A 26,530-nucleotide genomic window follows, 5' to 3' on the forward strand; every position below is an offset into this window, starting at 1 on the left:
ATGTTGCCTATAGCCAAAAACAAATAACAAGCACAGCAAGACATTTCCTACATTCTATGCTCTGCTTTCTAAACCCTTTGACATGAAAAAATTTGTGATGGTGTTTTTTAAAACTGAATAGGATTAGTGTTGTCTTAAAGTGCAAAACTATGATTACATACTGTCAGAGTCACTTTGTTGATTTTTCAAGGGCTGCACACTGGTGGGAAGTTGGGCAGAGACCAAGTAGAGGACTGGGATGGCAGATCCAGAAAAATACAGACATGTCTGTGTACATGCACATATCTGCATATGGACTTGGAATATGTGCTGCTTGAACACCTGACCTCTGCTTCCCAGTGACCCAGCTTGCTGCAGGATCCTCACTTCTCCCTCAGGGAGGACTGAGATATTGTTGCTTTCCTAGCACACTCACCTTCCTGTCACCATTGAGCCAGCTATGATTCTTCTGAATTCTCACCGTCCTCATCCCTAAGGTGCTAAAACTTGGGTTTTTCTAAGCTGACAAGAGTCCTATTTCGATATCTGTGTTCCTATTATACCTAATTTTCCTCAATTAGTTAAATAACTAGACATAAGTGCTATTGCTTCCCTCTCCACTTTTTCTAAGTAGATGTCGAACTACAAAGACATTATCTAGACATTCATCCAGAGCCTACAAACCAACATATGACATCCAACCCCAATAATTCCACTTACTCATTATCTGCTTTCTGCTGAACATTTGGAACAAGATCACAAAGTTCATCTTCACCACAGTCTTTGATAGGAATCTATGAAAACCAAAAACATTTCCTGAATGACAGTGCTCAACTTTAAAATTTTCTACAGATGTGTGCTGATTTTGGCTGAGGTGGAGTTAATTTTCTTCTCAGTGGCTGGTATGTGGCTGTGTTTTGGATTTGTGCTGAACACAATGTTGATAATATAAAGATATTTTTGTTGTTGCTGAGTGTCACGGTCCACTCATAAGCAGACGCGTGATGGTTCATACCAGCTACAATCTCAGAGTGCAAAAAGAAAAGAAAACACAAAATGCAACAAGTCAAGGGAGTTAAATTTCAATCCAAGGGGGAACTTTATTAATTTGGCCCGTAAAGCGGCCTGCGATAGAGAGAGCAAGAGGGAAAATTGGGAAATGATGCGGAGGAAAGGGAAGGAAAGGGGGCTATAGCTACCACCATGGGTCCACAGACGTCTGTCATCCCTGGGGTCCCGTCCAGTCGGCGTTCCTTGGCCTCTGCAAAGATCGATGTGATCTTTCGGTGGGGAAGATCTTCGGAGTTCAGCCACTCCAGAGCTGTCTTTTATGCTTAGTCCATACACCTGGTCCCTCCTTGCCACCCGCTTTTGCTCCCCCTTAATTCTTGTGGAGATATGCCAAACTTCACTTGACAGGGTCAAGGGAGGAGTGTCCGAGGCATGGTCGGCGGGTTTTTCACAATGGGTGTCAGGGCAACCAGTGCAAAGCCTTCGTTACATACCCGCTTTGGCAGCACAAGGCCTTTGTTCTGTATCAGCTCAGGCAGGTGCAAAGTCTTCGTTCTGTACCACCTTAGGCAGGTACAAAGCCTTCGCTCCGTATCAGCTTTGGGTAGGCACAAAGCATTCGTTCCGTACTACCTTAGGCAGGCACAAAGCATTCGCTCTGCACCAGCTTTAGGTAAGTACAAAGCATTCTCTGCGTGAGTCCTGCACCTGTAATTTCTGATGAGAAATGTTGAGACAGAACTCGATTCTTGGATCGACCCTTACACTGAGCAAGGCTTGTAATGAGCCAAGGCCTTTTCTACTTTTTGCACTACCACACTAGCAAAGAGACTGGGGGTGCATGGAAGGTTGGGAGGAGACATAGCTGGGACAATGTGGAGGACCAGACATAAACATGGTTTGTCTCAAACATTCTGACTGTTAAGACAGGAAAGATTGCCAGAGACTGGAAAAGGTAATCTGTTTTGAGACATCTTGGGGCCTTGGAATGTATGGTAGGAGGTGGGTCAGACCTTGATCTGGTGAGGTAGTGCCCTGCCCCTCCAAACCCCCCCCAGCCCCGTAGTATCTGTCAATCAGAGCACACTGAAGGCAACCCCTCAGTGTTGCCTAACCCAGTCCCTGAGTGGCTGAGGAACCGGAAGTCCCTCCTGGGAGGAAGGTCCAGAATGGGCCAAAAAGGTTTAAGAAGGGTCACCACGAGGCAAGCACATTGTCCTTTAACCCTACCTTCATCTTGGAGTTTTACATCACTGGAACCCAGGAGTTGGTATCTATATGTCTGTTTCTGTATCTTCCCTGTCTTTCTGGTTTTCTCCCTTTCTTCTTCCTCTAACTCTCTTCTCATGGAATGTAACATCGAATGGGTTATAAGGTTTTCTATGTTCAATGGGCTAAGTCTATGCTGTGATAAGCAAGGTTTTGTAGTATTTACTCTTTTGCCAATGTTCCTTAATTTTCTATAGTTTGCCAGTAAACTTTTGTGGATTTTAGTTCTTGAGAATATTTGGCTGCGATTTTCTCCTTTGTGTCTACCCAGAGCAAAAGGACCTTGGTTTAGTCCTAGGTTTGAGAGACTGGGGTGTAACAAAGATGTAATCAGAAGAGAGGGTCCCATGGAAGTGGGGCAGCGCTGTTCTGAGCCAACTTCCTGCTCCACCTTCAGACTCTTGCTCAGTCATCTGCACAAAGCCCCCCCCCGGCTCACTTCCTGAAGGAGGGCTCAAAGGCATGGCTGTGCATGTGTGAACAAAAACAGCATTAAAAAATCTAGTTTACATAAGAAGGGTGCACCAAGTCAATTATAAAAAAAATTGATCAGGCCCCCTTGCTCTCTTTTTTTTTTCCCTTCTCTTTTTCTTCTCCTTTCTTTGTCTCACTACCCCAGCTCTGGACCATCCACACAGCAGGGCCAACACAGGCTCTAAGGACTGGTGATATTCCTGGTTTTCTTTCCTTGCTTTGTCTGGGCAAAGCATGGCTATCATATTCTACTCCATATTCTGTACTGAAGTTTATTGTCAGAGTGGGGAGCTTGTAGAAGCATGTTGTGGCTTGTGAGCCAGCACCTTTGAGAAGTTTGTTGTGGGAGTTGAGAACTTATTGAAGTGTACTGTACAAAATGTAAGGGCCTGTTAGCCAATACCTTTTGAGTCTAAGCAGTGAGCTGCTTGCCAGAGTTATGGTGAATGTACAATAAAACATGAGAGTTCCCTGATGTGGTCTGGTGTCTTTGTTCAGCCTGATGAGAATTTATAATAAACTTCACACCCCCTACCAGTGGGTCGTGACAAACAAGTGACTCCAACTGACCAATGGGATATTCCAGACCGTATAACATCATGGTCAGTGTATAAAAAGGGGGGGAAGAAGGAGGAAGGGGGGCAATGTTCAAAGTGATGGCATTTGTCTTCCCAAGTAACCGTTATGCATGATGGGGCCCTGCTCTCCTGGAGATGACCAAACACCTGCCTGCCCATGGGAAGTGGTGAATGAATTCCTTGCTTTGCTTTGCTTGTGTGCGTGGCTTTTGCTTTCCCTATTCAACTGTCTTTATCTCAACCCATGATTTTTCTCACTTTTACCCTTCTGATTCTCTCCCCAATCCCACTAGTGGGGGGAGTGAGCGTGTGGCTGTATGGTGCTTAGTTGCCAGCTGGGCTTAAACCACAAGATAGCAGTGTTAAACACCTTTGAAGGGAAGCACATTCTTGTTTACAGATAAGGAAATCTCTGATGGGCATTTAAAACTCTGACACATGAAAAAAAACACTGATTAGCTACCCACAACAAATATGATCTAAGAAGATCCATCTGTCTTTCATTTACTCTTCTACTGTAGGCTAAACTAACTTAAATTACTTCATCTTTGCCATCAACTAGAAGTTCCCTTGAACACTGACATGGCTCAACCAACATGCATGTTACACCATGGTGGCTGGTGCATATGTGTATGAGAGCAAGTCCATGCAATACAGACAAAGGTATAAAACTGACAAGGTGGCACCATGCCAGGTCCCTGTTTCAGCCTGGTCACTTAACTAGAACATGAATTTTCCCTTACATATACCTCTTCAGTGCTTGCAGGGCCCACACATTGTATGCATGTGTATAGCCAGGTGTTTTACAATAGTAAATCTGTATACTTACACTACAGGCCACAGATGCTGGAGAATATATCATAGAACCATAAAAAAGGCTTGGGTTGGAAGGGACCTTGAAGATCATCTAGTTCAAATCCCCCTGCCATTGCCAGGGCTGCCACCCACTAGATCAGGTTGCTCAGGGCCCTACCCAACCTGGCCTTGAATACTGCCAGGGATGGGGCATCTACAACTTCTCTGGGCAACCTGCTCCAGTGCCTCACCACCCTCACAGCAAAGAATTTCTTCCTAACATCCAATCTAAATCTTTCCTTGTTTAGTTTAAAACTGTTCCCCCTTGTCCTATGACTTATCTGCCCATGTAAAAAGTCACTCTCCATCTTTTTTTTATAAGCCCCCTTTAAGTACTTGGATGTGATTCGCCCCAAGCGGGCCCGGAGACACTTCAGAGACAAAGTCAGAGAAGTGGGTATTTGCTTTTATTCAGTGCACCGGGTGTGGTGAGGGGAGAATTCTCTCCTCCAAACACACACCTCGGTACCTCCAGACACAGTGTTATAGGTAGAATTCATGAATATTCATCACATTCCCCAGAATAGGAGTGGTTATACAAATCATTTCTCAGAAGTCATTAATATCATTAGCATGTGCACCATGCATGCTCTGTATATCCCGGTGGTCTTTGGAGACCCCCAAAGACCCCTCCAGGATGAAGCTCCTACTAGTCTTCATCACAATGCACTTTTCACCTTTCTCTCTGGAGCATGTGTGGTCCTTCATGGGATGATTCAGCGGTTTCTGTGCTGGCTTCAAACGGATTCTTGTCCCTCTTATCTTGATAAGATTAAGGGAATCCTGTTTTTCTAGGTTTTAGAATTCACATATCCTGTCTCTCAATAGTTAACTTGAGTTACCTATTTGACCACTTCTTTCTCAATCCCTCCTTTTCTTTTTTGTAATTTGTAATTCTTTACAAATCTTGTATGTCATGAAAGTACCTTTCTCTATCTTATATCTAAGTTTGTACTTTTGCCATTGAGCATAAGCATCACTATTCCAAGTGCATAATATCATACAACAATAACTACTAATACAAACAGTAAGTAACAATGCAATAATACAAATAACTATTACAAACAATTGTTTAAGCCAGGTTAAGTTGGGTAACTGTAGCAATGTGGTTTTTTAGGATTCCATGTGCTTCCTTTGTTTCCCTGCTCTGTATGCTATTGGTTCATTTTGAAATATGCATTCTGCTGTACCTGAAACCTATTGGTGTGTACCCTTTTGCCAATCTTCCCTTCAGACTCCCTGGGACTGGCTCTAGGGGAGACAGTCCCTCCCCTTCCTTTCCCTTTATAAGCCGATGTCTGGATCAGCTTGAGGTCTTCATCTCTGAGCTGCTAGCCCCTGATACCTCTCCTGCCTTCCTCCCCTCTTCTCCTCCCCTGTAACCCTCCCTCCTTACCCCAAATAAACCTCCCTGGCAGAACAGAGATGGATTCCAGTTTGTTTCTTCGTCTTACTTTGTTTCCTGTTGAATTTCTGTGGCTATGAGACTCATGCCACACCGAGCGGACCCCAGGGGCCGCCCGCCCCGAATCCGGTGGAATTACGAGGACCAGGGACCCCGTTCCAGGGGGGAGCTGGCTCCTGCCGCCCTCCTGGAGCGTGCTACATCAGGTAACCATGCTGTAAGTTTGTCCCATACCTCTTTAAACCCCCAAGAAGTGTCATCTAAAGTGATCTGATGCAATGTTCGCATTCTGTCCAAAATTGTCTGCAAATCTGTTTCTATTCGTTTATTCAAATCAACATAACTGCAACAGCTTGTATTTATAACTGTACATACTCCTCCTTCTTTGGCATACAATAAATCTAATGAGAGTCTATTTTGCATGGCTAGTTGTGAGATGCTCTTAATCTCGATTTACTGTGCTCTTATGGCATCTGCAGTGGCATTCATTATGGTCTCTACAGTGGCAGAAAGATTCACTATTGATTTCTCTAGTTCACTTACTCCGAGCCAGGGTATAAACCACCTGGCAAAGCTGTGAAATCTGGTGGGCGTGTCTATTAAGGGGTTTGATGTCCTTTTGGTCCTTTGTATAAAAGTTCAGAGTAAGCCTTGTAATTGAGGAACAACACTAATGTGGGGAAATACTGGTCCTATTGCACAGCGACCTTGCCATCCCAGGGGTAAAACTTTATAGGTACTGTGTCCACATATCCAATACCAACCCCACCCTGGGGGCACTAGCCAACCCTTGGGCTTTGGTCCCCGCCTAGTTTGATTCCTATTCTGCATATTAGCGCCCCCATAGATCCAGAATTGCGAGCAGTTAGGATAATTCCCTATAAATGTTAGGTTTCCACATTTGGAATCTGTTTTATTTCCTCCTGAGTTTTTAGGTACAGATTTTCCCCAGCACCGCTGTATGCAGAGTACTGGTGAGGACTCACTTATTGGCTCTTCAAACTCCAATTTCCATTGAAGTTGATCTGGGGATATGTTGACATAATACGAAAGGTTTGTGGAACTAAGGGCAGTATGGATTTCTGTTGTATTAGGGAATGTTGCCCCAACCAAAGGAAAGCCTCTAGCAGGATTTTCAGGCAGCTGAGAGCATATCCAGCAATCAGTCAGATTAAAATTCTCAACAACACCTTTGAGCAATCGAAGGTGTGTATTTTGGTCCCATGCACCTGCCCCAATTACCAGTGTCACTAGTATGGTCCAAATCATGTTGTATTGATTTTCCATATTTGAAGGTGCAGAGGTCCTGTTCTTCTTGCCTCCCACTCTGGTCTTGGCGCGAGTTTGGTCCTTGTATAATGGATCCAAGTCGATTTTCCTTGTACTTTAATTGCTGTATGAGTCACCAGCAATGCTTGATAAGGTCCTTCCCATTTTTCCTGGAGTGGGTCTCCTGAAAGAGACTTAACATAAACCCAATCCCCAGGATTCACATTATGAAAGGGTTTATGAGGTGGTGGGGGTTTGCAATTAACAACGGTAATGCATATTGATTGTAATTTTTAACCTAAACGCTTTACATAATCTATTAAATAGCTTTGCCCTACCAGAGCCACACTGTCATTGTGAATCACATTTGTTCCATAGGGCCTTCCATACAGAATTTCAAAGGGACTCAATTTTTCCTTGAGCTGTGGTTTTACCCTAATTCTTAGCAAAGCCATGGGCAGAGCCTGATACCAATATAAGTTGGTTTCTTGACAAATTTTGGTTAATTGCTGCTTTATTAAGTGATTCGTCTTTTCTACTTGTCCATTTGCTTGTGGCCTGTATGGTGTATGTAGTTGCCAGTGTATGCCCAGTAGATTACTTACTCCCTGCACCACCTGGGCTACAAAGTGTGATTCCCCTATCAGAATTAATTTCCCTGGATACCCCAAATTGTGGAATTATTTATTGTACTAAAGCTTTAACAACTTCTCTAGCTTTATTTGTTCTACAAGGGAAGGCTTCCAGCCAACCTGAGAAAGTGTCTGTGAGGACTAAAAGGTACTTGTATCCCCCTTTTCTAGGTAATTCCGAAAAGTCAATTTGCCACGCATCCCCTGGTAAGGCTCCTTTAAGGATTGTTCCAGTGTTTTCCATAACAGTGGTATTAGGGTTGTTTTTAAGACAGATTTCCCAAGTGGAAGTTATGTCCTCGATTGTCTCCTTTAATTTTGATGCTATACTTTGCTCTTTAAATGGCTACGTAAGGCTGTGGCAGGACGCTCCCCCCCCCTTCTCTATCTCCCTGATCGGTCCCAGGAAATGGATGGCTCAGATTAGGTTGATAGCCTAATCAAGGGCTATCTGGTGCTGGCGACTGAAAGTCTGAAAAGACACTCCCCTGTGGAATGTAGAGAGAATGTGAAAAATTTTTAGTCACCACAAATACACACTTTTTTCCTATAAAAAGCTCATGAATCTCAGAAAAGGTAGAAGCTTTTCTACATGGACATTGGAGCGTGAGGGAAAGTCTTCTCCCCAGGTGTCTGGACGCAGCCTTGTGGTTACTTCTCGCGAGATTGAGGGAGGAATTTTAATGTATTCCAGCTCCAAAATTGGATTTGGTAAGATCATTAGTTTCCGATATTGTATTATTCCGGCTAACTTATAGGTACCTTTGTTAACTTGCATTTTCAGCTATTTTATAGCTCAAGCAAGCCTTTCTTAACTTGCATTATAGTTCAAGTGAGCATTTCTTAACTTGCATTTTTAACTATTTTTATAGTTCAAGCAAGCTTTTACCCCATAATTGCATTTTAGCTATTATAGTTTTGCAATTATGCATTCATTGTTTGTGTATGTATGTCAATCTGTTCTATGTTTGTATGTTTGTTATTTTCTGTGTTTAATAAATGGTATTTTTAGACTAATCGGCCAAATATCAAAGATCCTTGCGAACGGGACTAAGTCTTGGGGAGCTAGCTACCTTAAAGCCTGGGAAACTGCAAAAACTCATAAGGCTTCTGTCTCCCATGCAAGACAAAGGCATCAACTCCCCAATGTGTTTTGGAATGTTTGCTTTGGATAAATAACTTTAACAGTTTTCTGGGTATAACCAGGAGATCCTTTATTCTAGCCCACCCATCTGTTCCTATTTGTCCCTTCTCTTTTTGTATCCAATTCAAATCATCAGTGTCGTATGGTGGGGGTTTCTCACCCATAAGGATGCTAGAAGGGATTAAAGCTAGGGCTTGTATTTGAACTGCACCAGCCACTGCCTTTGCTGTTTTGTCTGCCATAGCATTTCCCAGTTCAGGGATGGTGTTCCCCTGGGAGTGCCCTTTACAATGCATTATAGCCACTTTTGAAGGTTTCAGCACTGCTTCTAGCAATTGTAAGATTTCAGTAGCATACTTGACTTCTTTCTTCTGTGAGGTTAATAAACCCCTCTCCTTCCAAATAGCCTCATGAGCGTGTACCATCCCAAAAGCATACCTTGAATCAGTCCAAATGTTGATAGGCTTTCCTTTGGCTAATGCCAAGGCTCGAGTTAGAGCTATTATCTCAGCCTTTTGAGCAGATGTCCCCACAGGTAACGGTTTTGCTTCAATGACAGCATCTGTGGTTGTAACTGCATACCCAGCAAGGCGCTTACCATCTCTGACATAACTGCTTCCATCAGTGAACCAGTTTTCCACGTCTTCATGCGGACAGTCCTTCAAGTCTGGGCGGCTGGAGTAAACTGCCTCCATGGTTTCAATGCAGTCATGTTGTACGGGCTCTTCAGTAGCTCTGCCCTGGAGGTAAGCTGCTGGATTTAAGATGTTGGTTACCTGGATACTCACATCCTCTGATTCTGCTAGGACAGCTTGATATTTGAGAAAGCGAGATGGGGTTAACCAGTGATTTCCTTTCTGCATGAGCACTGCTGACACTGTATGAGAGACAAAAACAGTTATCTTCTGGCCCATTGTGAACTTGCGGGCTTCTTCTATGTTCAGGATCACAGCTGCCACTGCACGCAGGCAGGCGGGCCATCCTTGGCTGACCACATCCAATTGCTTGAAGAAATAAGCCACTGGCCTTTTGTAGGGTCCCAGCTTCTGTGCCAAAAGTCCCAACGCTAGTCCTTGCCTCTCATGTGAGAACAACAGAAAAGGTTTAGTAATATCTGGTATACCCAATGCCAGGGCTTGCATTAGCTCACATTTTAGAGTTACAAATGCATTATTAGTCTCTGGTGTCCAGCATAGGTAGGTGCCCTTGGTTTCCTATAGGAGCAGGTACAAGGGTTTCACAATTAATGCATAACGAGGGATCCACAACCGACACCATCCTGTCATTCCCAGAAAAGTTCTCAGTTCTTTGATTGTAGTTGGCCAGGGCATTTGACAGATTGCCTCCTTCCTGTTGTTTCCCAAGGCTCTCTCTCCTCCTGCCAATTCATATCCCAGATATGTAACTTTCTGGAGGACCAACTGAGCCTTTTCAGGAGAGACCTTATATCCACTTAATCACAGAAAATTTAAAAGGCTTACAGTCCAATTCTTGCAGTCTTCACGGGTTCTTGTTGCTATTAGTAGGTCGTCAACATACTGCAGAAGTGTACCTTCCCCAAGTGGCAGTGTCCAGCCTTCCAGTTCTTTAGCTAATTGATCTCCAAATATCGTAGGGCTATTTTTTAATCCTTGTGGCAATACAGTCCATGTAAGTTGGCTTTTTCTCCCTGTTTTGGGGTTTTCCCATTCAAAGGCAAAAATTTCCTGACTGCTTTCTGCTAATGGCAGACAAAAGAAGGTGTCTTTTAAATCTAAAACTGAAAACCACACCAAATCACTTTGCAATTTTGTAAGCAAGGTGCAAGGGTTAGACACTACAGGATGCAGTGTTTTTGTTATTGCATTTATTGCCCTCAGGTCCTGAACTAATCTGTAATTTCCTGTCACTGTTGAACCGATAGTGGAGCAAAGCAGCGTACAAAAGGAACGGGGAGAGAATGCTGAATGCTCTATTTAATTAATAACAGATATATATATACATGCAAGAAGGCTATTTGGATTGGCTAACAATCATCCACCCCCCAGAATGATTGGCCCAGGCATTTCAGTTCCTGTTTCCAAAACCACTCTCAGTAATATGGAATTTATCTCTATATTTATTAAACTTAGTAGAAGAAGGGAAGAATTCCTGTGGGAAAGAATCTGTGCTGTCACAACTTCCATTTGGCTTTTGCACTGGTAGAATTGGGGTATTGTAGGCAGACCTACACTCTCTCAACAACCCTTGATCAATAAATTTAGCAATTATTGGTTCTATTCCTACAAGTGCTTCATGCCTTAGTGGATATTGTTTTACTGATACTGGCTTCACTCCTTCCAGCAGTTCAATAACCACTGGGGAAGCCTGTTTTGATCTTCCTGGAATCTTGACATCCCATACCAAGGGGATCACTTGATCTGTTATTTCACTATCTATGGGTATTTCTTCTTTTTCAGGGATATTTGTAGACTTAAAGCCATAATTAATTTTTCCTCAGGGACCTGTAGTCTCATTCCTTGTTCTGTGAATTCTATTTTTGCTTCTAACCAGGTTAGTAGATCTCTGCCTAATAGGGGTTTTGGTGAATTTGGAAGATATAAAAATTGGTGTATTCCCATCTTCTTGCCTAATGTAAATTTTAAAGGTCTCAAAAAGTAAGCATTTTCGGTTTTCCCTGTGGCCCCAATAACTTGGACATGATCACTGCTTATAGGACTCAAAGTTTGATTCAGGACTGAGAATGAGGCTCCAGTATCCACCAAAAACTCCACCTCCCATTCCCCTAGCTTAACTTTAACCAGTGGGTTTGCTAGGGAGGGACCTGCCGGTCCTCGTCATTCTGGATACAGCTGTGCTACAGTCACTGGTTCTGGCAGGGCTGATGATTGTGTCTTCAGAATCGCGGCACGGTTAGGACAATTCCACTTCCAATGCCCAAACCCCCCGCAGCACAGGCACTGGTTATGGCCTGGGTGTTGCCCCCTTTGTCCCCTAGGTGGAGGCCTTTTCCCGCCCCTGGGGGCGCTCAGTTCCTCAGCCTGTGCCACCGCCACCATGACGGCCTGTTTTCTGTTCTTATATACTTCCCATGCTTCTGCTAAGAGTTTCTCTAAGTCCTGGCTATCTGGTCCCTTAATCTTTTGCAACTTTCTGCGTATATCTGGTGCTGCCTGACCACAGTTAATAAAGATATTAACTGTTGTTGCCCGGCTTCAGAGGCTGGGTCCAGTGTAGTGTGTTTTCTCATATTATTTCTCAGTCTTTCTATAAATGAGCCTGGGAACACAGTGATTTTCTGGTGAATATTGAATAATAAGAACCAACTGATAGTTTTAGGAATCGCATTTAAAAGTCCCCAATGGACTAATTTCCTGTATCTAACCAAAAATCGATACGTTTGCATATCGTTAGAATCCCACTGCGGATTTGAAGTAGGAAAGATGTTATCTACATTCCCATGTAATATTCCAGTAGCTATCTGTCCTTGCACATATGTTTTTGCTGTGGATACTACTGCTGCCTTTTCTGTTTCAGTTAATTCTGATAGCATTAAAGCTATGTCCTCCTAATCAATATCTTGATTTCTAACAACTAATTCAAACCTCTTTGCTACCTTTTCAGGGTCTTCTCTATACAGTCTGGCTGCCTCCCTCCAGGTATCTAAATCCAAAGCTGTAAATGGTGTTTTAACTTTTGTTATTCCCCCGCCTGGCCCTACCACTTGTCTGAGCAGTGCTATCAGTTTCTCTTCTACAAGGGCCTTGCTCCTAGTTCTGGATGATATTCCTGAGCTAGCTTCACTTGTCCCTTCATCCTCATTATCCTCCGGGGATGTTGAGGACCTGGGGGATGTTGCCCCTGATGTTAGGGTGTCACCATTGCTATTCATGAACTCCTGGGTTTCTAAGGGATCCTGGTCTCTCTTAGCTTTGAGCTTTAAACACCTTTGCCTGATGCTGCACGACGAGCAACATCTTATCATGCGGCTTTTCCCTTTTGCTTCTTTTTCCAAAAGAAGGACCATTGAGTCCTGAGGTGCTAAATTAATACCACATCGTTTCTGCCATTCTGGTTTACATCTTAAAGTGAAAAAGCAATCAGCGTAAGAGGTCTCATCCCATTTGTTTTCCCTCCTTAAAAATAACATTAGTTGTAATAGGGTGTTATAGTTTAAAGTCCCATTTTCTGGCCACTTTTCACCATCATCTAATTTGTACAGTGGCCACCAGTTGTTGCAATATTAATTAGGGTACTTTTTTTCATAGTCCCTCCAGGGACTCCTCCTAGTTCTTTCCAATGTGCTAACACACATCCCAACGGACTTTTTCGGGTTATTTCCTTGCTTTCAGATGATCCCATTGCCTCCTTTTGTCTGTTCTCCCTCTCTTCTTCCTTCCACGCACACTTTCCTGCATGTCTCCTCTGACTTTTCCTCTCAAAACTCCTCAGATCTGGGGAACCAACCACAAAGTCACGCTACTCTCTGCCACTTCTCCCCTTATTTTATACCTTCATTTACAAGCACACAAAGTCCAGTTTCCACACTAAACACAGGATTTCAAAAGGAAAATCACATGGAGCTATATTAGAAAGGTGTAGGGGGTCTGGGTGTTCTCACTTCAGTAACTAAAAACCTTTCCCCTCCAATAATACAATCTGCCCCCCTCCAGATACTACAAACCAACGGTTTATATATGATTTATACTCATTCACCCTTTGCCAGTCGCTTCGCTTTTCTCTAGCCGTTTCAGTCGACAGATAACGGAATCGCAGATATAGCTCCACTCTCGCTTCGTGTTGGAGACATGTCTCATTTATTCACACTCACACTAACAAAATGACAGACAGAACAAAAATCGCAGTATGATGGTGCAGTACAGTGGGGTCCAACCCCTGGGTGTCCAAACCCTTAAAGGTACCTTTTCCTGACAGCGGGGTCCAACCCCGGGGGTCAAACCCCTTGCCCAGGACTAATTTCGGGAGACCCAGTCTCAACCCACCCTCGGGGACTAGTACCCTGGACCTGCAGCCATTTCTGTTTTTTTAAAAGTAGCAAATACCTTAATTTGGTGCAATGGTCCTTGGTCTACCCCTGCTGTGAGCCAAAGGACAGCTGGGTTCCCCCTGAAAATTCAGGGTCGCGACTGGGAGGTCTGCTTACCTTTGAATCCGGCAGCTGAGCAGAGTTAGGGTCCCATCTGAAGGTGCCAATTAAATTCGCCCCAAGCGGGCCTGGAGACACTTGAGACAAAGTCAGAGAAGTGGGTATTTACTTTTATTTAGTGTACCAGGTGTGGTGAGGGGAGAATCGTCTCCTCCAAACACACACCTCGGTACCTCCAGACACAGTGTTATAGGTAGAATTCATGAATATTCATCACATTCCCCAGAATAGGAGTGGTTATACAAATCATTTCTCAGAAGTCATTAATATCATTAGCATGTGCACCATGCATGCTCTGTATATCCCGGTGGTCTTTGGAGACCCCCAAAGACCCCTCCAGGATGAAGCTCCTACTAGTCTTCATCACAATGCACTTTTCACCTTTCTCTCTGGAGCATGCGTGGTCCTTCATGGGATGATTCAGCGGTTTCTGTGCTGGCTTCAAACGGATTCTTGTCCCTCTTATCTTGATAAGATTAAGGGAATCCTGTTTTTCTAGGTTTTAGAATTCACATATCCTGTCTCTCAATAGTTAACTTGAGTTACCTATTTGACCACTTCTTTCTCAGATGTCCCCAGAGTCTTCTCTTCTCCAGGCTGAACAACCTCAGCTCTCTCATCCTGTTTTCATAGGAGAGGTGCTCCAGACCTCAGAGCATCTTTGTGGTCCTCCTCTGGACTCACTCCAACAGGTTCATGTCTTTCTTGTGCTGAGGGCCCCAGACCTGGATGCAGTACTACAGGTGAGGTATCACCAGAGCATAGGGAGAGAATTTCCTCCCTTGACCTGCTGGCCACACCTCTTTTGATGCAGCCCAGGATGCAGTTGGCCTTTTGGGCTGCAAGTGCACTCTGTTGGCTCATGTCCAGCTTTTCATCTACCAGAACCCCCTTCTCTGCAGGGCTGCTCTTAATGAGTTCTTCTCTCAGTCTGTACTCATATTTGGGATTGCCTCACACCAGGTACAGCACCTTGCACTTGGACTTGTTGAACTTCATGAGGCTTTTGTGGGCCCACTTTTTGATTTATCCAGGTCCCTCTGGATGGCATCCCATCCTTCTGTTGTGACATCTGCACCACTCAGCTTTGTGTCACCTGCAAATGTATCAAAGACAGGGCTGGAGTCAGGATTTTCAAGGACAGTGCTGATACACAAACTTATGAAAATTCACCTCATTGGAAGCTTTCTTTAAAACACGTTCAGATGATAGCTGCCAGCACAGCTTTGCTGGGTTTGGCTGGGATAGAGTTAATTTTCCTCATTGTAGCTAGTATGGTGGGGTGGTGCACACGCGCGCACACACACACACACACACACAGGCTGAACTATGATGTGAGAAATGTTCTTTAGCCCCTGGCCTGAGCTCCTCCTGAGCTTATCAGAAACACTGTTTGCTCCCAAGAACTAGTATTATCTAAGGAGCTCCTGTTTTTTAACGAACAGCCTTAGAAATGTATTTTTCTTGCCTGAATAACAACCCAAGTGGAATAACATTTTTGTAATAAAGCTTTCAAAGAAACTTACTGACCCAAGTTACTATGACTAAAGCTCACTCACCTTATAAACAGCACTCCAAAGTGAAACCCTTTGAGCTCTCCTGGCCTGCAGCAGCTGTGATTAGCAACATTCCTTTGGATGGGCTGTCTCAGAGCCAGTGAACTCTCAAGTTTGCTATACATGGAGGACCAGCAAACGAGGACAAGGAATCCTTGGTTGATGCCCCCAGTCCTGGAGGCTCACCCCTTCGCCCATTGAGAAGATGCAAAGGCATCCTGAAACAGGGGTCTTAATTTACATAATGAATTACAGGTATTTAACACAATTGATTACAGGTAATTAGCATAGATCGATATCACAGTTAAGCACAAATGCTTGAATAAACAAATACTAAGTGCTTCAATTAGGAGCTTAGAGTGGCAAACCGCTAGAAAAAACCCGATTCTGGCTAGAGCAATAAGAGAGGCTGGCTACCTCCAGCTACACACCCATCCCCTTGAACAGCGTGTGGACACTAGCTTAAAATATAGGAAGATGATGCAATGTATAGCTAACCACTTGCTTATCAAATACTAACCGCAACCGTGCGCAAATGTATGGAATTTTTTATAAAATTGTTATATAAACTCACTGATATTTGTAGTGGGTGGAAAAGCATTTTGGGGAGCCCATAAACCCTGGCTCTCCCAGCCCGCCTAAAAATAAAGCGCTTTGACTGACAAACTTGTTTTGTCACCCGAATTCTTTAATTCAAACTGATGTGAGTACTTCACTGAATCCGAGGGGAATTTTTCACAGATATACCTTGCACATACTCTTTAGATCTGTGTGTGGGCAAGTGTGAATATGCTATAGCAAATGTACTATGAATGTTACTCTCCTAGATTCTTAAGATCTGTAAGTTAGGCCTGTGAGTTACTGTTGTGCTGTGGTAAGTTCTATATGAAACTTTTGTGAGATTGTTTAACTTAAGCTATTAAGTGCTGTTAAGTTTAAGCACTGTTGAACCCTTAGGCCTAAACCGTTGGTCAAGTCTGGGGCTCAGTTTAGCGAGGGGGTCTACTCTGAACCTTGTGCCTCAACAGGAAGGTCTTCCTTATTACTTTTCTACCCTTACTCTTTTCTTCCCCCCCCCACCCCCAACCTCCATGTAGATAATTTTTTAGTTGATTTTGGCTTTAGATTGACTGGTTTTAGATTTTTCTTTGCTTTTCCTCTGTGATTTGACCCCCTAGTAAATAGTAGAGTGAACCTTGCCAACAAACTTTGTCACCGTCTTAGTTTAAGGCAATTTATGGGGCAAAGACTCCAAAATGAATTATCTCCCTTTAGTTTTAACCACTCCCCTTTCACCAATAAGGAGAGACAAATGCAAAAATATATAAGTGAAAAAATAATAGTTTATTAAAAAGAAAAAAAAAGCTAGCAACAACCAAGATAACAGTAATAACCACTAGATACAGAGGTACTGAGTCATGTACCTCCTTCCCCGGGAACAAAGAAAACAAGATGGCAGATTTTCCCCCTCCTCTCAAGATGGCGGCCACCACAGCAGCCCATGTGGCCCAGTGGACAAAGACAAGATGGTTGTCAGGAAAATTAATCTACAAACACCAGACATTCACTAACGCAGAGGGGGAGGAGGGGTGGAACCAGGCCTCTGCGTTTACCGAAAGTGTCTCTATGGCTATTGAGAGATCACTCCAGCCAGCACTGCCTGGTGCTGTACAGAAAAGCCCTTCTCACACCCGTGCCGGTGTAAGGCACATATTCTCACTCACCCACGGAGTTGGATAACTCGTGCGTTACCAAAGACAAAGAATTCAGAGCGCTCAGTCAGCCGGAGGTTCCAGAGTTTATTCTGAAGGGTTCCGGGGTGAAAGAGAACGAGACACCCCAGCCGTCTACATTTAAAGGGGCGGCTGGAGGGTCAGGGGAGAGGAGGCGGGGGGAACACCACAACCAATGGGAGGAGGAAGGCATGGGATCAGGGGTTAGGTTACAGCTGGGGGGGATTTACATAATTTGGGGAGGAACCATCGTGTTCTCCAGGGGGGAGGCTAAGATGGCTTCCACCAGTGGAGTTCTGCTGTATTGGAACCATTCAGCTCCTCAGCAGTTCCTGAGGTGGTATCACTCACCCCAACAATTCACGTCCAAAAAGGAGACAGAGGAGTCCCATAGCTTTATTCATTAATAAAGGGAGAGGTTTTGGGAAAATTTTCCATGGGGTCTCTCAAATTGCTAGAGGATGCATCCTCCTTTTAATCCTAATTTCCTGGCTGCATTTCCCTCTCTCATTACCCATTGGCTGAGGTACTTGAGAGGTACAGACTCCCTGAATTGCCTAATACAAACCCCCTTCTAATGTGCATTCCCCACCCCTTTCTTTTTCTTTGTGACTCTTCTTCTCTAAGTCTAGGAATTTAGCACAGCCTCAGGTGAGTAACAGTCTGTGTCAATTAGTGGAATTCTTATGGAATTTATGGTTCCTCCCATTGATTCTTTCACCTATCAGTATCTGGCTGTGAGAAAGAAAACCCACTCTTCTGTTGGAATTTGAAAAATTTAATAAAGGACAATAGGGGACAAAGGCAATAAAACAAAAGTAGAAGCACTGGGTGCATAGCCGTAGCCAGAGGCACATCCACTAACAGTGGCAACACTCCTTATACCCTTTCTATTGCATCAGTCAAATACATATTCATAAATTATTATACATATTTAAACATTTCCCCAAACTAGTTTGCATGTTCCAGGAACTTTTTAGCATGGCCCCTCCTCTGATCTGCCTTTTTAGAGCATGAGCAGTCATCTTGGTTGTGGTCTTGAGGGTCGTGTGTCACACCCACAATGGCCCTATGTACCGAGGTTTCAGCAGGTGACAGTTGTTGATAGTCGAAGTGTCAGTAGCAGGGGTCTCCGTCACGCCCATTCCTCAGATGTTATCCAACCAAGCAGGCGGTTTAGTTATTTCAGTTATTGCAAGTTAACCACAAGTACTCTGAAAGAACCATATCTGCTATTTCACAACTATGTCTGAGTTATTTCAATTTTTGCAAGTTAGCCACAAAACTAAAATCATCAGCTATTATTTCACAACTAAGTCTGCATAACAAAGCTACTTCTGCAAAAGTCAACATTATATTATAATGCAAAACACATAGCATCCATTTTAATATCTGCAAAAGCCAACACTATAATATGTGTTTATCACAATCCCTCCTCTTCTTTCTCATAAATCATATGGCTTGAGCAATAATTCTTGGTTTTAATTTTAATAATTCACTCATTTTTTAAATAAATCAGTTTTGCTTCTTCAAAGAGGTCTTCCATATTGTTTAGTTTCTTTAACACCATGTAGCAGGTTGACTCTAGCTGGGTGCTAGGTGCCCACTAAGTTGCTCTATCATGCCCTTTCCCTTTGGGACAGGGGAGAGAGTAAGATGGAGAACAGCCAGCTGGGTGAGATAAAGCAGTTTTATTACAGTAAAAGAAAAGGAATAAGCAGAGATTTGCATGCACAAAAGCTAAAGGGAAAAAAAGGTCAGTCTCTACTTCCCATTAGCAGAGATGTTTGGGCACTTCCCGGGAAGCAGGGCTTCAGCATGTGTGACAGATGCTCTGGAAAGCAAACATTGAAAGCTCATGAATGCCTCCCCTTCCTCCGCTCTCTCTTAGCTTATATATCTGAGCTGATGTCATATGGTATGGAATATCCCTTTGGTTGATTTGGGTCAGCTGGCCTGGTTGTGTCGCCTCCCAGGAAACACTCCCATTCCCCTTGATGGGGTAAGGAATGTCAGAGGGACAGCGCTGCTCAGTAGTAGCCAAAACACTGGTGTGTTATCAACACCCTTCCAGCTACTAATGCAAAGCACAGCACTGGGAGGGCTGTGAGCTTTACCTCAGTCAGACCCAATACAATCTCCATTCCTTATTCCATACCATATATGTGATACTCAGATCCCATAGAATCTATATATCTTCCAATTCTTCCATTATATGTATTTCTCATTACTGAAATCCTTTCTTACCCACACATACAGCTTAAACTACATCCTTAAAGCATCACTACACCCAAACATACATTTTTTTTTATTAACTACTATTGCCTGTCCTTTCACATCCCCCCAGGTCTCCATTTCAGCAGTATGAGGGGTCAGGACAAGAGAAGTAGTACACTTGATGGTTGGGCACTGACACCGTATCGGCTCATTGTCACATTCTTCTAACTCCTAGTAAAATTCCTTCTTTGTCAGTTCATGTCACTCCTTCTGCTTTACCTCCTGCAACATACAATTTATACCATAGATTATTCCTACCCCAAGGTTAAATCTCCTTGAGGCACACACCAGGTCTCCCCATCCTCACGCATTACCCACCAAGTACACCCAGGCCCTTGGGCACAAACAATCCTACAAATGGGCTTGACTTTTCCCGTGGGGGAAGAAATCCACCCTGACTTCCCCCAGCCACTTCCCTACATGCAATGCAGGGACCTTGTCTCCTTCCACAGTGTCTAGGGGCTTAGTTTGGGTGCGACCAGGATGGTTAGTAGATCCCCTCGTGTTGACCAGCCAAGTGGCTTCTGCTAAGTTTGCATCCCAGTGCTTCCATGTTCCTTTACCTAATGCCCTTAAAATAGTTTTCAGCAGCCCATTATACCTTTCAATCTTCCCAGAGGCCTGTGGATGGTAGGGAATCTGATATATCCACTTGATGCCATGTCTCTTTGCCCAGGAGTTTATAAGATTATTCCTAAAATTAGTCCCATTATCTGACTCAATTCTTTCTGGGGTTCCATGTCGCCACAAAATGTGTCTTTCAAGACCTGAGATCATGTTCGGGCCGTGGCATGGTTTACTGGGTATGTTTCCAACCAGCCAGTTGTTGCCTCTACCATGGTGAGGATATAACACTTGCCTTGGCGAGTTTGTGGCAATGGCCCAATGTAATCAATCTGCCAGGCCTCACCATACTGGAAACCCAGCCACCTTCCTCTATTCCAGAGAGACTTCACTTGTGTGGCTCGCTTGATCGCAGCACATGTTTCACGCTGGTGGATAACCTGTGTAATGGCCTCCATGGTCAGGTCCACCCCTTGATCACAAGCCCATCTGTATGTTGCATCCCTTCCAAGATGCCCTGATGTTTCATGGGCCCATCGGGCTATAAACAGCTCGCCCTTTCTTTCCCAATCTAGGTCCGCCTGAGCTATCCCAATTTTGGTGGCTTTATCTACCTGTTCATTGTTTTGATGTTCCTCTGTGGCACGACTTCTAGGCATGTGTGCATCTACATGATGTACTTTCAGATTCATGTTTTCTACCTGTGCAGTGACATCCTGCCACAATGTAGCAGCCCAGATGGGTTTACCCCTGTGTTGCTAATTATTCTTTTTCCACTGCTGCAGCCACCCCCATAAGGCATTACCCACCATCCAGGAGTCTGTATAGAGATAAAGAATGGGTGACTTTTCTTGCTCGGAAATTTCTAGGGGTCGTTGAATGGCTTTCACCTCTGCAAATTGGCTTGATTCATCTTCCCCTTCTGCAGCCTCAATGACTTATCCTGTGGGAATCCACACAGCAGCTTTCCACCTTTGATGGTTTCCTATCACACAGCAGGATCCATCAGTAAATAAAGCATAGCCTCTTTCGTTTTCTGGTAACTCGTTATATGGTGGTGCTTCTTGGGCACGAGTCACCTTCTCGGGCAATGCTCCAAAATCTCTGGCTTCTGGCCAATCCAGAATCTCTTCTAGAGTTCCTGGGAAATTGGGTTTTCCCATTCGGGCTCATTGTGTAATTAATGCTACCCACTAACTCCATATAGCACTGGTTGTATGATGTGTTGACGGGATGTTTCCTTTGAACATCCAGTGTAAGACGGGCAACTGTGGCACCAAGAGGAGACACGCTTGTTATGAATGGAGACAGGAGCTTAGATAAATCTCTGCCTTTTCTTAAGCCTTTAGCAGCAGGCAGTAGCTCTTACTGGGATGGCCAGCACCCCAAAACCTGGTCTTGTTTGCAAGTTCTTTAATAATGGCCAATTAGATCTTATATGACATAAATTATCATTTATTAGACACAGAAAATAACAGACATAAGACTTAGGACAAAACTACATACTACACAGGAATAAAATAAAAGTTACTACTAGTAGAGAGAATTCAGCACACGAAAAGGTACCTATTATTGCAGCTAGCAAGAAATAATATAATTTAAGAACCAAATGTATCTTACCAATGCCAATTTGGTGGTGAAGTATAGCTCAGAATCCTTTCACACAATTCCCAGGAAAGTAACCTGCAGAGCCTGCATCCAGACTCCAGGGAGAAGTCCTTGCACATTTCCAGAGTGCGTGTAGGAGGCTTCTGCCTCTATGATAATTCGTGTGTCTTTTATAGTGTAAAAGTGTGGCTTTCGGTTACGTATTTATTCTTTTCATCTCTTTCCATATCTGCTCTCCATACTAAGATATGGATTCTGTGTGGGAGGCTCCAGACTCTCTTGGGCTTTTGACCCAACCTGAGTTTATCTTTATGCACCAGCCATGTGATAGTAGGAGAGGGGGGACGTCCTGCCAAAACACTTCTGTCCCAACAACTTCTGAGGCAGCTCAAACTCCCTCATAAGCTGCTAGTATCTCTTTTTCCGTTGGAGTATAGTGGGCTTCTGATCCTCAATAACTCCTGCTCCAAAACCCTAATGGTCAACCTCGGGTTTCTCCTGCGGTCCTTTGCCAGGGGCTCCAGGTGAGGCCCTGCTCCCCAGCTGCAGTATAGAGGATGTTTTGCATGGCTAGTCCTGTCTGAATAGGCCTAAGAACTACCACATGAGCAATGTCCCGTTTGATCTGCTCAAAGGCCTGCTGTTGCTCAAGGCCCCACTCAAAGTGGTTCTTCTTCCAGGTCACTCAATAGAGGGGGCCTACAAGCTGACTATAACCTGGAATGTGCATTCTCCAGAACCCCACAAGGCCTGGGAAAGCTTGTATTTCTTTCTTATTATCTGGTGGAGACATAGTTGCAATTTTGTCAACCACCTTTGTAGACACATGATGGTGTCCATCCTGCTATTTTATTCCCAAGAACTGGATCTCCTGTGCAGGTTCCTTTGCCTTACTTTGTCTTACGGCAAGTCCAGCTTTCAGAAGATTTTGGATTATTTCCTTTCCCTTCTCAAAAACTTCTTCTGCTGTATTGCCCCCACAATGATATCATCAATTTATTGTAAGTGTTCTGGAGCTCCACCCTGTTCCAGAACAGGGTGGATCAGGCCATGGCAATTGGTGGGGCTGTGTTTCCACCCCTGGGACAGTTGGTTCCAGGTGTATTGGACACTCCTCCAGGTGAAAGCAAATTGTGGTCTGCACTCTGCTGCCAGAGGGACTGAGAAAAATGCATTAGTGATGTCAATTGTGGCATACCCTTTAGCTGCTTTTGACTCCAGCTCATATTGGAGGTCCAACATGTCTGGTACAGCAGCACTTAGAGGTGGTGTGACCATTCAGGCCATGACAGTCTACTGTCAACCTCCATTCCCCATTTGATTTCCGCACTGGCCATATGGGGTTGTTGAAGGGTGAGTGGGTTCTGCTGATTACTCCTTGGCTCTCCAGTCGACAAATTAGTTCATGGATCAGTTACGGAGTCTTGGTGTGATACTGACGCCAGTGCACTGTCCTGGTAGCAATAGGTACTTGTTGGTCTTCCACCTGCAGCAATCCTACAATGAAGGGATCTTCTGAGAGGCCAGGCAGGGTGGATAACTGTTTGATCTCCTCTGTATTCACTGCAGCTACACCAAAAGCCCATCAATACTATTTTGGATCCTTGAAGTACCCTCTTCTGAGGTAGTCGATGCCAAGGATATACGGTGCCTCTGGGGCAGTCACAATGGGGTGCTTTTGCCATCTGTCCCCTGTTAAGCTCACCTCAGCCTCTAATACAGACATCTCCTGGCATCCCCGTCACTCCAGAGATCCAGATAGGTTCTGCACTCTTGTGCCTTGATGGCATCAGTGTACACTGTGCACTGGTGTCTACTAAAGCTTTATACTTCTGTGGATCCGATGTGCCAGGCCATCGAATTCACACAGTCCAGTATACCCGGTCATCCCTTTCCTCCCCCTGGCCAGAGGCAGGGACCCTCTATTCCTGTTCCTGGTCAGAGTATTCACTGTCTGACCTTTGCGATGCCAGACCAGAAGTTCCCTCATCAGGGTTGTAGGGAATGGGAGTTCTCTTATATCTGGGAGATTGCTGATTGCCTTCTGGTCTCTCTGCAGCAACTACACTGACAGTCTTCTTGGGTGGCCCTTTCTCAACAGCTCTCTTCCCTCTCAGTTCACGGACACGGGCTTCCAGCTTAGAGGTGGGTTCACCATCCCACTTCCTTATGTCCTCCCCCTGCTCACTCAGAAAGAACCAGATTTCGTTACGTCGAGTGTTCCATGGAGTGTTCTTGGGGCTTCCCTTCCTTCTGATCGGGGTCAGAGAGAAGTGATCTCTCAGGCTGCCTCTAAAAGTTGGGGTACTGGCTCGTAGGGATGAGGAGATACCTAAAATCTCTTCTACATTTCGGAGCCAGGAGGATGCAACCTCTACAGCTGGTGTATCCATTTGTGGGTAGTACAGTGCTACCAAGCTGCCGGAATATGATGCAGGGGCGCCTTGAACCACCTTCCTCCACATGGTGAGCATACAAGCGACATCCTCTGGATCTTTAGAGATACTATCATTCTTTAGATCACTGTAGACAACTTCCAGCACTGCTAATTCTCTCAAGTACTGGATACCTTCATCTGCAGTGGTCCACTTCCCTGGGGATCTCACAAGATATTCCTTAAATGGATATCTTGCCTTCACGCTTGAGAGGAGCCATCTCCAGAGACTGCAAATTGCTCCTTCCTTTCCAATTCCCCTTTCAGTTTCTTGATCTTTAGCAATGGATCCCAGCTGTTGGGCTTCATGGCCTTCTAACTGCTGACTATCAGCCCCATTATCCCAGCATTGCAGCAGCCATGCAGAAATCTGCTGGCCTGGCTGGCGGCTGTAACCTTTTCGCAAGTCTCGAAGTTCTGATGTGGTCAGGGACTGAGTAACTTCAGTTTCCTGTTTGACTTGCCTCACTCCCTTTGATTTCTTTGCTGAAGGGCCTGCCTCTTGATCTAATCCCTCCTTTCCTACTATTACTTCCTCTTCTTCTTCCTCCCATACTAATCGGTGGTATGGGCCTGAAACTTGCCTTGTCCATTTTTTTTGGTTTCACTACTGGGGCAATTACTGTAGTTGCTGTGGTCTGGGTCCCTATTTCAGCCATAGTTGTTGTGGTCTGTGTCCCTGCCTCAGCCAGTGTCCTCACAGTTTGAGTACCTGCCTCCACTACAGTCCTCTGGGAGTATTGAACAGAGGCTTGATTGGCCCAGGCCAGGCCCCAGTACAGGGAGAGAAGCTGCTCACATTCGTGGGTGTAAACGAGACATCCTTCTATCAGTCAACAGGCCCATTTGTCAGGATTGTTTACCTCTTCAGGAGTAAAGTCCCAGGTAGTGGGAAGTGTTGACCGCCCTAGGAACCTGCCCAAATCCTTCCACACACCTTTGCACCCAGGAACTGAGTGCCTCAGGAGATTTTAACAGCTCCTCACCCAAAGGTTGTTTTCTCTTATACCAGGATGATAAAACATTCCATTAATTCCATAGTGTAGCGACGGTACTGGTTATGTTATTAATAATGTCAGGCAGCTTATATAAGGATTTGCAATGACCATGGAAGCCTGCAGTAAAATATCATCCATATTCAGATTCACCCCAGGCAGAGAGAAGGAGTTATACTCATTCATAGTCATTGTTTGTTTCAAAATATTCCCACACTAAGCAAAATAAAGATAAGCAGTGTGGCCACCAAAGTCCATATGCCCCACAGGAGCACTTGAGAACTGCTGCTGACAATTACTAGAGCATGCAATATATATATATATATATATAAAACCACCTTTGTCTCGTCCCTGTTTGGGTGCCAAAATGACTGTAGCAGGTTGACCCTGTGTCTTAGGTTACAATATAGATGTGTTTAGTATTCTATTACCACAAGCTGTGGGGCATTAGCTGTTATCTCCTGCTATGACTCACCCCTGATAACAGTCAATGGACCATCCAGAACCCACCACATGACTCATGGACTTATCTTATCCTATGGTGAGATGCTCCACCCAGGAGGGAGGAGCCAAGCATTCCCACCTAAATATAACCTAGCTTTGGAACTGCTCAAGAAGCCCTGTCTACTGGCTTCCCAGAGGACAAGAGCTACCACTGAACCTTCAAGAGGAGACCAGACCTTCCACAGGATCACCGCTTCAACTGAACTACTTCATTTGGACTGCTACCACCACCCTAACAGAGTTTCAGGTTGTATCTGACTTTGTCAGTGCTTTTCCTTGTATTATTACATTTATTTTTATTTTTCCTATTAAATTATAATCCTGACTTGCGATCCCCCACTGGTTTTGTTTTCAAACTAATACATATTTTGGCGCCCAATGTGGGGCCCGACCTGAGGGAAAATCAGAAATATAATTCTTTATTGCAGAAATCTATTCACCATGATGCTCAGCTTGTCTATATGGGTACTGTATCTTGCTCTCTATATTTTTGCGCACATGGGAAACTATCTGCCTGTTGTATTGCTCCTGTTGTGACCAGGGAATGGCATGAGAATTGCTTTATTGGTTTACTATGCTTATTGCATGATAACCTGCAAGGTGATGAATGCCATTCAGAATATATACTCCATTTTGTCTGCCTGGCCTAATCTGAGCTGCTGCGTCTGGGACCTCCTCAGCAATTGCACCCAGCCCCTGGGGGTAGGAGGAGAGAGCAGTTTCTTCCAGCATTTCAGGCCAGGCACAGCCATTTTTTACAATATTGCGTTCTCTCTGGATGTTAAGGATGGCATAATCTTCTTGTCAGTTCTGTTTTCTTTTTTCTCTGTGACCAGCACCATGTACATCATGCTGAGGAACAGAACAATACTTGGTATGGTACAGTGTTTTCTTGAGGAGGAGGAGAAAAGAAGCAAGTCAGCAGGCACCATGTTCACGCAAACAGCCACCAAGAAGAAAAGAACCAAAAGAGCAGTCGACATCTCCACACAGACCATCTCCAAACCAAAACAGTGGATGCCGGTAGCAGTTGCCCCCATCCAGAAAAAGAAATCAAAGAGCAAATCAGTCCCGCATAGTGACTGATGAGGATGCGG

At 44.4% G+C, this 26,530-nt stretch overlaps 1 long non-coding RNA gene and 2 pseudogenes across 1 annotated transcript in view; all 3 read right to left on the minus strand.

Annotated features, from left to right (window-relative positions):
• Nucleotides 1-26,530, minus strand: part of LOC146425468 (uncharacterized) — a 363,886-nt gene that overhangs the window by 169,412 nt on the left and 167,944 nt on the right. The window lies entirely within an intron of this gene.
• On the minus strand, nucleotides 5,569-6,420 carry LOC146425470 (endogenous retroviral envelope protein HEMO-like; annotated as a pseudogene).
• LOC146425471 (uncharacterized) lies at nucleotides 22,620-25,121 on the minus strand (annotated as a pseudogene).

Source organism: Lichenostomus cassidix, chromosome W (assembly GCF_008360975.1).
Source record: "Lichenostomus cassidix isolate B80296 chromosome W, HeHo_3.0, whole genome shotgun sequence".
In the NCBI taxonomy this organism is placed as follows: domain Eukaryota; kingdom Metazoa; phylum Chordata; class Aves; order Passeriformes; family Meliphagidae; genus Lichenostomus; species Lichenostomus cassidix.